Below are 12,132 nucleotides of genomic sequence, written 5' to 3' on the forward strand. Positions count from 1 at the left end.
CTTGTACCACCAGGTAAGTGTAAGCCTCGTTGCAGCTCGCTCATCAACTGTCTTACTTTCATCATGTCGCCGACGCGTTTCGAGGCTAGGACGCCTCTTCTTCATGGGCTCTGAAAGAAACCGACATTAAGAGTCACTCCCATAAGCAGGTTTTATTGACAAACACGCCCCCAGTGGGCTGAGCTTGATAAGATTATAGTAATCACGGCATTATGGGTCTCGTAGTTCCATGGGAGTGCAATTAAGTTCCTTAGTAGGCTCAATGTCATTCCTTAATTAAAAGCAAGTTTCAACCTTAGTAGGTAGACAGGATCAGTGCGGGCTTGGATCTGCAAAGGACGCCGTGCTTACAGAGAGGAAAGGTTCCCTCTCCACAGCCTTTCACCATGTAGGAAACGGTGCTTCTTTCCACGGCGAGCCGCCGCGTAAATTCATGTTCAACAAAGATGCCCCAGCATCGAAAGAGCACTCAGCGGCGTTCTTGTACCACCAGGTAAGTGTGAGCCTCGTTGCAGCTCGCTCATCAACTGTCTTAATTTCATCATGTCGCCGACGCGTTTCGAGGCTAGGACGCCTCTTCTTCATGGGCTCTGAAAGAAACCGACATTGAGAGTCACTCCCATAAGCAGGTTTTATTGACAAACACGCCCCCAGTGGGCTGAGCTTGATAAGATTATAGTAATCACGGCATTATGGGTCTCGTAGTTCCATGGGAGTGCAATTAAGTTCCTTAGTAGGCTCAATGTCATTCCTTAATTAAAAGCAAGTTTCAACCTTAGTAGGTAGACAGGATCAGTGCGGGCTTGGATCTGCAAAGGACGCCGTGCTTACAGACAGGAAAGGTTCCCTCTCCACAGCCTTTCACCATGTAGGAAACGGTGCTTCTTTCCACGGTGAGCCGCCGCGTAAATTCATGTTCAACAAAGATGCCCCAGCATTGAAAGAGCACTCAGCGACGTTCTTGTACCACCAGGTAAGTGTAAGCCTCGTTGCAGCTCGCTCATCAACTGTCTTACTTTCATCATGTCGCCGACGCGTTTCGAGGCTAGGACGCCTCTTCTTCATGGGCTCTCAAAGAAACCGACATTGAGAGTCACTCCCATAAGCAGGTTTTATTGACAAACACGCCCCCAGTGGGCTGAGCTTGATAAGATTATAGTAATCACGGCATTATGGGTCTCGTAGTTCCATGGGAGTGCAATTAAGTTCCTTAGTAGGCTCAATGTCATTCCTTAATTAAAAGCAAGTTTCAACCTTAGTAGGTAGACAGGATCAGTGCGGGCTTGGATCTGCAAAGGACGCCGTGCTTACAGAGAGGAAATGTTCCCTCTCCACAGCCTTTCACCATGTAGGAAACGGTGCTTCTTTCCACGGCGAGCCGCCGCGTAAATTCATGTTCAACAAAGATGCCCCAGCATTGAAAGAGCACTCAGCGGTGTTCTTGTACCACCAGGTAAGTGTAAGCCTCGTTGCAGCTCGCTCATCAACTGTCTTACTTTCATCATGTCGCCGACGCGTTTCGAGGCTAGGACGCCTCTTCTTCATGGGCTCTGAAAGAAACCGACATTGAGAGTCACTCCCATAAGCAGGTTTTATTGACAAACACGCCCCCAGTGGGCTGAGCTTGATAAGATTATAGTAATCACGGCATTATGGGTCTCGTAGTTCCATGGGAGTGCAATTAAGTTCCTTAGTAGGCTCAATGTAATTCCTTAATTAAAAGCAAGTTTCAACCTTAGTAGGTAGACAGGATCAGTGCGGGCTTGGATCTGCAAAGGACGCCGTGCTTACAGAGAGGAAAGGTTCCCTCTCCACAGCCTTTCACCATGTAGGAAACGGTGCTTCTTTCCACGGCGAGCCGCCGCGTAAATTCATGTTCAACAAAGATGCCCCAGCATTGAAAGAGCACTCAGCGGTGTTCTTGTACCACCAGGTAAGTGTAAGCCTCATTGCAGCTCGCTCATCAACTGTCTTACTTTCATCATGTCTCCGACGCGTTTCGAGGCTAGGACGCCTCTTCTTCATGGGCTCTGAAAGAAACCGACATTGAGAGTCACTCCCATAAGCAGGTTTTATTGACAAACACGCCCCCAGTGGGCTGAGCGTGATAAGATTATAGTAATCACGGCATTATGGGTCACGTAGTTCCATGGGAGTGCAATTAAGTTCCTTAGTAGGCTCAATGTCATTCCTTAATTAAAAGCAAGTTTCAACCTTAGTAGGTAGACAGGATCAGTGCGGGCTTGGATCTGCAAAGGACGCCGTGCTTACAGAGAGGAAAGGTTCCCTCTCCACAGCCTTTCAACATGTAGGAAACGGTGCTTCTTTCCACGGCGAGCCGCCGCGTAAATTCATGTTCAACAAAGATGCCCCAGCATTGAAAGAGCACTCAGCGGTGTTCTTGTACCACCAGGTAAGTGTAAGCCTCGTTGCAGCTCGCTCATCAACTGTCTTACTTTCATCATGTCGCCGACGCGTTTCGAGGCTAGGACGCCTCTTCTTCATGGGCTCTGAAAGAAACCGACATTGAGAGTCACTCCCATAAGCAGGTTTTATTGACAAACACGCCCCCAGTGGGCTGAGCTTAATAAGATTATAGTAATCACGGCATTATGGGTCTCGTAGTTCCATGGGAGTGCAATTAAGTTCCTTAGTAGGCTCAATGTCATTCCTTAATTAAAAGCAAGTTTCAACCTTAGTAGGTAGACAGGATCAGTGCGGGCTTGGATCTGCAAAGGACGCCGTGCTTACAGAGAGGAAAGGTTCCCTCTCCACAGCCTTTCACCATGTAGGAAACGGTGCTTCTTTTCACGGCGAGCCGCCGCGTAAATTCATGTTCAACAAAGTTGCCCCAGCATTGAAAGAGCACTCAGCTGCGTTCTTGTACCACCAGGTAAGTGTAAGCCTCGTTACAGCTCGCTCATCAACTGTCTTACTTTCATCATGTCGCCGACGCGTTTCGAGGCTAGGACGCCTCTTCTTCATGGGCTCTGAAAGAAACCGACATTGAGAGTCACTCCCATAAGCAGGTTTTATTGACAAACATGCCCCCAGTGGGCTGAGCTTGATAAGATTATAGTAATCACGGCATTATGGGTCTCGTAGTTCCATGGGAGTGCAATTAAGTTCCTTAGTAGGCTCAATGTCATTCCTTAATTAAAAGCAAGTTTCAACCTTAGTAGGTAGACAGGAACAGTGCGGGCTTGGATCTTCAAAGGACTCCGTGCTTACAGAGAGGAAAGGTTCCCTCTCCACAGCCTTTCACCATGTAGGAAACGGTGCTGCTTTCCACGGCGAGCCGCCGCGTAAATTCATGTTCAACAAAGATGCCCCAGCATTGAAAGAGCACTCAGCGGCGTTCTTGTACCACCAGGTAATTGTAAGCCTCGTTGCAGCTCGCTCATCAACTGTCTTAATTTCATCATGTCGCCGAGGCGTTTCGAGGCTAGGACGCCTCTTCTTCATGGGCTCTGAAAGAAACCGACATTGAGAGTCACTCCCATAAGCAGGTTTTATTGACAAACACGCCCCCAGTGGGCTGAGCTTGATAAGATTATAGTAATCACGGCATTATGGGTCTCGTAGTTCCATGGGAGTGCAATTAAGTTCCTTAGTAGGCTCAATGTCATTCCTTAATTAAAAGCAAGTTTCAACCTTAGTAGGTAGACAGGATCAGTGCCGGCTTGGATCTGCAAAGGACGCCGTGCTTACAGAGAGGAAAGATTCCCTCTCCACAGCCTTTCACCATGTAGAAAACGGTGCTTCTTTCCACGGCGAGCCGCCGCGTAAATTCATGTTCAACAAAGATGCCCCAGCATTGAAAGAGCACTCAGCGGCATTCTTGTACCACCAGGTAAGTGTAAGCCTCGTTGCAGCTCGCTCATCAACTGTCTTACTTTCATCATGTCGCCGACACATTTCGAGGCTAGGACACCTCTTCTTCATGGGCTCTGAAAGAAACCGACATTGAGAGTCACTCCCATAAGCAGGTTTTATTGACAAACACGCCCCCAGTGGGCTGAGCTTGATAAAATTATAGTAATCACGGCATTATGGGTCTCGTAGTTCCATGGGAGTGCAATTAAGTTCCTTAGTAGGCTCAATGTCATTCCTTAATTAAAAGCAAGTTTCAACCTTAGTAGGTAGACAGGATCAGTGCGGGCTTGGATCTGCAAAGGACGCTGTGCTTACAGAGAGGAAAGGTTCCCTCTCCACAGCCTTTCACCATGTAGGAAACGGTGCTTCTTTCCACGGCGAGCCGCCGCGTAAATTCATGTTCAACAAAGATGCCCCAGCATTGAAAGAGCACTCAGCGGTGTTCTTGTACCACCAGGTAAGTGTAAGCCTCGTTGCAGCTCGCTCATCAACTGTCTTACTTTCATCATGTCGCCGACGCGTTTCGAGGCTAGGACGCCTCTTCTTCATGGGCTCTGAAAGAAACCGACATTGAGAGTCACTCCCATAAGCAGGTTTTATTGACAAACACGCCCCCAGTGGGCTGAGCTTGATAAGATTATAGTAATCACGGCATTATGGGTCTCGTAGTTCCATGGGAGTGCAATTAAGTTCCTTAGTAGGCTCAATGTCATTCCTTAATTAAAAGCAAGTTTCAACCTTAGTAGTTAGACAGGATCAGTGCGGGCTTGGATCTGCAAAGGACGCCGTGCTTACAGAGAGGAAAGGTTCCCCCTCCACAGCCTTTCACCATGTAGGAAACGGTGCTTCTTTCCACGGCGAGCCGCCGCGTAAATTCATGTTCAACAAAGATGCCCGAGCATTGAAAGAGCACTCAGCGGCGTTCTTGTACCACCAGGTAAGTGTAAGCCTCGTTGCAGCTCGCTCATCATCTGTCTTACTTTCATCATGTCGCTGACGCGTTTCGAGGCTAGGACGCCTCTTCTTCATGGGCTCTGAAAGAAACCGACATTGAGAGTCACTCCCATAAGCAGGTTTTATTGACAAACACGCCCCCAGTGGGCTAAGATTGATAAGATTATAGTAATCACGGCATTATGGGTCTCGTAGTTCCATGGGAGTGCAATTAAGTTCCTTAGTAGGCTCAATGTCATTCCTTAATTAAAAGCAAGTTTCAACCTTAGTAGGTAGACAGGATCAGTGCGGGCTTGGATCTGCAAAGGACGCCGTGCTTACAGAGAGGAAAGGTTCCCTCTCCACAGCCTTTCACCATGTAGGAAACGGTGCTTCTTTCCACGGCGAGCCGCCGCGTAAATTCTTGTTCAACAAAGATGCCCCAGCATTGAAAGGGCACTCAGCGGCATTCTTGTACCACCAGGTAAGTGTAAGCCTCGTTGCAGCTCGCTCATCAACTGTCTTAATTTCATCATGTCGCCGACGCGTTTCGAGGCTAGGACGCCTCTTCTTCATGGGCTCTGAAAGAAACCGACATTGAGAGTCACTCCCATGAGCAGGTTTTATTGACAAACACGCCCCCAGTGGGCTGAGCTTGATAAGATTATAGTAATCACGGCATTATGGGTCTCGTAGTTCCGTGGGAGTGCAATTAAGTTCCTTAGTAGGCTCAATGTCATTTCTTAATTAAAAGCAAGTTTCAACCTTAGTAGGTAGACAGGATCAGTGCGGGCTTGGATCTGCAAAGGACGCCGTGCTTACAGAGAGGAAAGGTTCCCTCTCCACAGCCTTTCACCATGTAGGAAACGGTGCTTCTTTCCACGGCGAGCCGCCGCGTAAATTCATGTTCAACAAAGATGCCCCAGCATTGAAAGAGCACTCAGCAGCGTTCTTGTACCACCAGGTAAGTGTAAGCCTCGTTGAAGCTCGCTCATCAACTGTCTTACTTTCATCATGTCGCCGACACATTTCGAGGCTAGGACGCCTCTTCTTCATGGGCTCTGAAAGAAACCGACATTGAGAGTCACTCCCATAAGCAGGTTTTATTGGCAAACACGCCCCCAGTGGGCTGAGCTTGATAAAATTATAGTAATCACGGCATTATGGGTCTCGTATTTCCATGGGAGTGCAATTAAGTTCCTTAGTAGGCTCAATGCCATTCCTTGATTAAAAGCAAGTTTCAACCTTAGTAGGTAGACAGGATCAGTGCGGGCTTGGATCTGCAAAGGACGCCGTGCTTACAGAGAGGAAAGGTTCCCTCTCCACAGCCTTTCACCATGTAGGAAACGGTGCTTCTTTCCACGACGAGCCGCCGCGTAAATTCATGTTCAACAAAGATGCCCCAGCATTGAAAGAGCACTCAGCGGCGTTCTTGTACCACCAGGTAAGTGTAAGCCTCGTTGCAGCTCGCTCATCAACTGTCTTACTTTCATCATGTCGCCGACGCGTTTCGAGGCTAGGACGCCTCTTCTTCATGGGCTCTGAAAGAAACCGACATTGAGAGTCACTCCCAGAAGCAGGTTTTATTGACAAACACGCCCTCAGTGGGCTGAGCTTGATGAGATTATAGTAATCACGGCATTATGGGTCACGTAGTTCCATGGGAGTGCAATTAAGTTCCTTAGTAGGCTCAATGTCATTCCTTAATTAAAAGCAAGTTTCAACCTTAGTAGGTAGACAGGATCAGTGTGGGCTTGGATCTGCAAAGGACGCCGTGCTTACAGAGAGGAAAGGTTCCCTCTCCACAGCCTTTCACCATGTAGGAAATGGTGCTTCTTTCCACGGCGAGCCGCCGCGTAAATTCATGTTCAACAAAGATGCCCCAGCATTGAAAGAGCACTCAGCGGCGTTCTTGTACCACCAGGTAAGTGTAAGCCTCGTTGCAGCTCGCTCATCAACTGTCATACTTTCATCATGTCGCCGACACATTTCGAGGCTAGGACGCCTCTTCTTCATGGGCTCTGAAAGAAACCGACATTGAGAGTCACTCCCATAAGCAGGTTTTATTGACAAACACGCCCCCAGTGGGCTGAGCTTGATAAAATTATAGTAATCACGGCATTATGGGTCTCGTAGTTCCATGGGAGTGCAATTAAGTTCCTTAGTAGGCTCAATGTCATTCCTTAATTAAAAGCAAGTTTCAACCTTAGTAGGTAGACAGGATCAGTGCTGGCTTGGATCTGCAAAGGACGCCGTGCTTGCAGAGACGAAAGGTTCCCTCTCCACAGCCTTTCACCATGTAGGAAACGGTGCTTCTTTCCACGGCGAGCCGCCGCGTAAATTCATGTTCAACAAAGATGCCCCAGCATTGAAAGAGCACTCAGCGGCGTTCTTGTACCACCAGGTAAGTGTAAGCCTCGTTGCAGCTCGCTCATCAACTGTCTTACTTTCATCATGTCGCAGACGCGTTTCGAGGCTAGGACGCCTCTTCTTCATGGGCTCTGAAAGAAACCGACATTGAGAGTCACTCCCATAAGCAGGTTTTATTGACAAACACGCCCCCAGTGGGCTGAGCTTGATAAGATTATAGTAATCACAGCATTATGGGTCTCGTAGTTCCATGGGAGTGCAATTAAGTTCCTTAGTAGGCTCAATGTCATTCCTTAATTAAAAGCAAGTTTCAACCTTAGTAGGTAGACAGGATCAGTGCGGGCTTGGATCTGCAAAGGACGCCGTGCTTACAGAGAGGAAAGGTTCCCTCTCCACAGCCTTTCACCATGTAGGAAACGGTGCTTCTTTCCACGGCGAGCCGCCACGTAAATTCATGTTCAACAAAAATGCCCCAGCATTGAAAGAGCACTCAGCGGCGTTCTTGTACCACCAGGTAAGTGTAAGCCTCGTTGCAGCTCGCTCATCAACTGTCTTACTTTCATCATGTCGCCGACACATTTCGAGGCTAGGACGCCTCTTCTTCATGGGCTCTGAAAGAAACCGACATTGAGAGTCACTCCCATAAGCAGGTTTTATTGACAAACACACCCCCAGTGGGCTGAGCTTGATAAAATTATAGTAATCACGGCATTATGGGTCTCGTAGTTCCATGGGAGTGCAATTAAGTTCCTTAGTAGGCTCAATGTCATTCCTTAATTAAAAGCACGTTTCAACCTTAGTAGGTAGACAGGATCAGTGCTGGCTTGGATCTGCAAAGGACGCCGTGCTTGCAGAGACGAAAGGTTCCCTCTCCACAGCCTTTCACCATGTAGGAAACGGTGCTTCTTTCCACGGCGAGCCGCCGCGTAAATTCATGTTCAACAAAGATGCCCCAGCATTGAAAGAGCACTCAGCGGCGTTCTTGTACCACCAGGTAAGTGTAAGCCTCGTTGCAGCTCGCTCATCAACTGTCTTACTTTCATCATGTCGCAGACGCGTTTCGAGGCTAGGACGCCTCTTCTTCATGGGCTCTGAAAGAAACCGACATTGAGAGTCACTCCCATAAGCAGGTTTTATTGACAAACACGCCCCCAGTGGGCTGAGCTTGATAAGATTATAGTAATCACGGCATTATGGGTCTCGTAGTTCCATGGGAGTGCAATTAAGTTCCTTAGTAGGCTCAAAGTCATTCCTTAATTAAAAGCAAGTTTCAACCTTAGTAGTTAGACAGGATCAGTGCGGGCTTGGATCTGCAAAGGACGCCGTGCTTACAGAGAGGAAAGGTTCCCCCTCCACAGCCTTTCACCATGTAGGAAACGGTGCTTCTTTCCACGGCGAGCCGCCGCGTAAATTCATGTTCAACAAAGATGCCCGAGCATTGAAAGAGCACTCAGCGGCGTTCTTGTACCACCAGGTAAGTGTAAGCCTCGTTGCAGCTCGCTCATCATCTGTCTTACTTTCATCATGTTGCTGACGCGTTTCGAGGCTAGGACGCCTCTTCTTCATGGGCTCTGAAAGAAACCGACATTGAGAGTCACTCCCATAAGCAGGTTTTATTGACAAACACGCCCCCAGTGGGCTGAGCTTGATAAGATTATAGTAATCACGGCATTATGGGTCTCGTAGTTCCATGGGAGTGCAATTAAGTTCCTTAGTAGGCTCAATGTCATTCCTTAATTAAAAGCAAGTTTCAACCTTAGTAGGTAGACAGGATCAGTGCGGGCTTGGATCTGCAAAGGACGCCGTGCTTACAGAGAGGAAAGGTTGCCTCTCCACAGCCTTTCACCATGTAGGAAACGGTGCTTCTTTCCACGGCGAGCCGCCGCGTAAATTCATGTTCAACAAAGATGCCCCAGCATTGAAAGAGCACTCAGCGGCGTTCTTGTACCACCAGGTAAGTGTAAGCCTCGTTGCAGCTCGCTCATCAACTGTCTTACTTTCATCATGTCGCCGACGCGTTTCGAGGCTAGGACGCCTCTTCTTCATGGGCTCTGAAAGAAACCGACATTGAGAGTCACTCCCATAAGCAGGTTTTATTGACAAACACGCCCCCAGTGGGCTGAGCTTGATAAGATTATAGTAATCACGGCATTATGGGTCTCGTAGTTCCATGGGAGTGCAATTAAGTTCCTTAGTAGGCTCAATGTCATTCCTTAATTAAAAGCAAGTTTCAACCTTAGTAGTTAGACAGGATCAGTGCGGGCTTGGATCTGCAAAGGACGCCGTGCTTACAGAGAGGAAAGGTTCCCCCTCCACAGCCTTTCACCATGTAGGAAACGGTGCTTCTTTCCACGGCGAGCCGCCGCGTAAATTCATGTTCAACAAAGATGCCCCAGCATTGAAAGGGCACTCAGCGGCGTTCTTGTACCACCAGGTAAGTGTAAGCCTCGTTGCAGCTCGCTCATCAACTGTCTTAATTTCATCATGTCGCCGACGCGTTTCGAGGCTAGGACGCCTCTTCTTCATGGGCTCTGAAAGAAACCGACATTGAGAGTCACTCCCATGAGCAGGTTTTATTGACAAACACGCCCCCAGTGGGCTGAGCTTGATAAGATTATAGTAATCACGGCATTATGGGTCTCGTAGTTCCGTGGGAGTGCAATTAAGTTCCTTAGTAGGCTCAATGTCATTCCTTAATTAAAAGCAAGTTTCAACCTTAGTAGGTAGACAGGATCAGTGCGGGCTTGGATCTGCAAAGGACGCCGTGCTTACAGAGAGGAAAGGTTCCCTCTCCACAGCCTTTCACCATGTAGGAAACGGTGCTTCTTTCCACGGCGAGCCGCCGCGTAAATTCATGTTCAACAAAGATGCCCCAGCATTGAAAGAGCACTCAGCAGCGTTCTTGTACCACCAGGTAAGTGTAAGCCTCGTTGAAGCTCGCTCATCAACTGTCTTACTTTCATCATGTCGCCAACACATTTCGAGGCTAGGACGCCTCTTCTTCATGGGCTCTGAAAGAAACCGACATTGAGAGTCACTCCCATAAGCAGGTTTTATTGGCAAACACGCCCCCAGTGGGCTGAGCTTGATAAAATTATAGTAATCACGGCATTATGGGTCTCGTATTTCCATGGGAGTGCAATTAAGTTCCTTAGTAGGCTCAATGTCATTCCTTAATTAAAAGCAAGTTTCAACCTTAGTAGGTAGACAGGATCAGTGCGGGCTTGGATCTGCAAAGGACGCCGTGCTTACAGAGAGGAAAGGTTCCCTCTCCACAGCCTTTCACCATGTAGGAAACGGTGCTTCTTTCCACGACGAGCCGCCGCGTAAATTCATGTTCAACAAAGATGCCCCAGCATTGAAAGAGCACTCAGCGGCGTTCTTGTACCACCAGGTAAGTGTAAGCCTCGTTGCAGCTCGCTCATCAACTGTCTTACTTTCATCATGTCGCCGACGCGTTTCGAGGCTACGACGCCGCTTCTTCATGGGCTCTGAAAGAAACCGACATTGAGAGTCACTCCCAGAAGCAGGTTTTATTGACAAACACGCCCTCAGTGGGCTGAGCTTGATGAGATTATAGTAATCACGGCATTATGGGTCACGTAGTTCCATGGGAGTGCAATTAAGTTCCTTAGTAGGCTCAATGTCATTCCTTAATTAAAAGCAAGTTTCAACCTTAGTAGGTAGACAGGATCAGTGTGGGCTTGGATCTGCAAAGGACGCCGTGCTTACAGAGAGGAAAGGTTCCCTCTCCACAGCCTTTCACCATGTAGGAAATGGTGCTTCTTTCCACGGCGAGCCGCCGCGTAAATTCATGTTCAACAAAGATGCCCCAGCATTGAAAGAGCACTCAGCGGCGTTCTTGTACCACCAGGTAAGTGTAAGCCTCGTTGCAGCTCGCTCATCAACTGTCTTACTTTCATCATGTCGCCGACACATTTCGAGGCTAGGACGCCTCTTCTTCATGGGCTCTGAAAGAAACCGACATTGAGAGTCACTCCCATAAGCAGGTTTTATTGACAAACACGCCCCCAATGGGCTGAGCTTGATAAAATTATAGTAATCACGGCATTATGGGTCTCGTAGTTCCATGGGAGTGCAATTAAGTTCCTTAGTAGGCTCAATGTCATTCCTTAATTAAAAGCAAGTTTCAACCTTAGTAGGTAGACAGGATCAGTGCTGGCTTGGATCTGCAAAGGACGCCGTGCTTACAGAGAGGAAAGGTTCCCTCTCCACAGCCTTTCACCATGTAGGAAACGGTGCTTCTTTCCACGGCGAGCCGCCGCGTAAATTCATGTTCAACAAAGATGCCCCAGCATTGAAAGAGCACTCAGCGGCGTTCTTGTACCACCAGGTAAGTGTAAGCCTCGTTGCAGCTCGCTCATCAACTGTCTTACTTTCATCATGTCGCAGACGCGTTTCGAGGCTAGGACGCCTCTTCTTCATGGGCTCTGAAAGAAACCGACATTGAGAGTCACTCCCATAAGCAGGTTTTATTGACAAACACGCCCCCAGTGGGCTGAGCTTGATAAGATTATAGTAATCATGGCATTATGGGTCTCGTAGTTCCATGGGAGTGCAATTAAGTTCCTTAGTAGGCTCAATGTCATTCCTTAATTAAAAGCAAGTTTCAACCTTAGTAGGTAGACAGGATCAGTGCGGGCTTGGATCTGCAAAGGACGCCGTGCTTACAGAGAGGAAAGGTTCCCTCTCCACAGCCTTTCACCATGTAGGAAACGGTGCTTCTTTCCACGGCGAGCCGCCACGTAAATTCATGTTCAACAAAGATGCCCCAGCATTGAAAGAGCACTCAGCGGCGTTCTTGTACCACCAGGTAAGTGTAAGCCTCGTTGCAGCTCGCTCATCAACTGTCTTACTTTCATCATGTCGCCGACACATTTCGAGGCTAGGACGCCTCTTCTTCATGGGCTCTGAAAGAAACCGACATTGAGA

This window comes from Triturus cristatus, chromosome 2_1 (assembly GCF_964204655.1).
Source record: "Triturus cristatus chromosome 2_1, aTriCri1.1, whole genome shotgun sequence".
NCBI classification, from domain to species: Eukaryota; Metazoa; Chordata; class Amphibia; order Caudata; family Salamandridae; genus Triturus; species Triturus cristatus.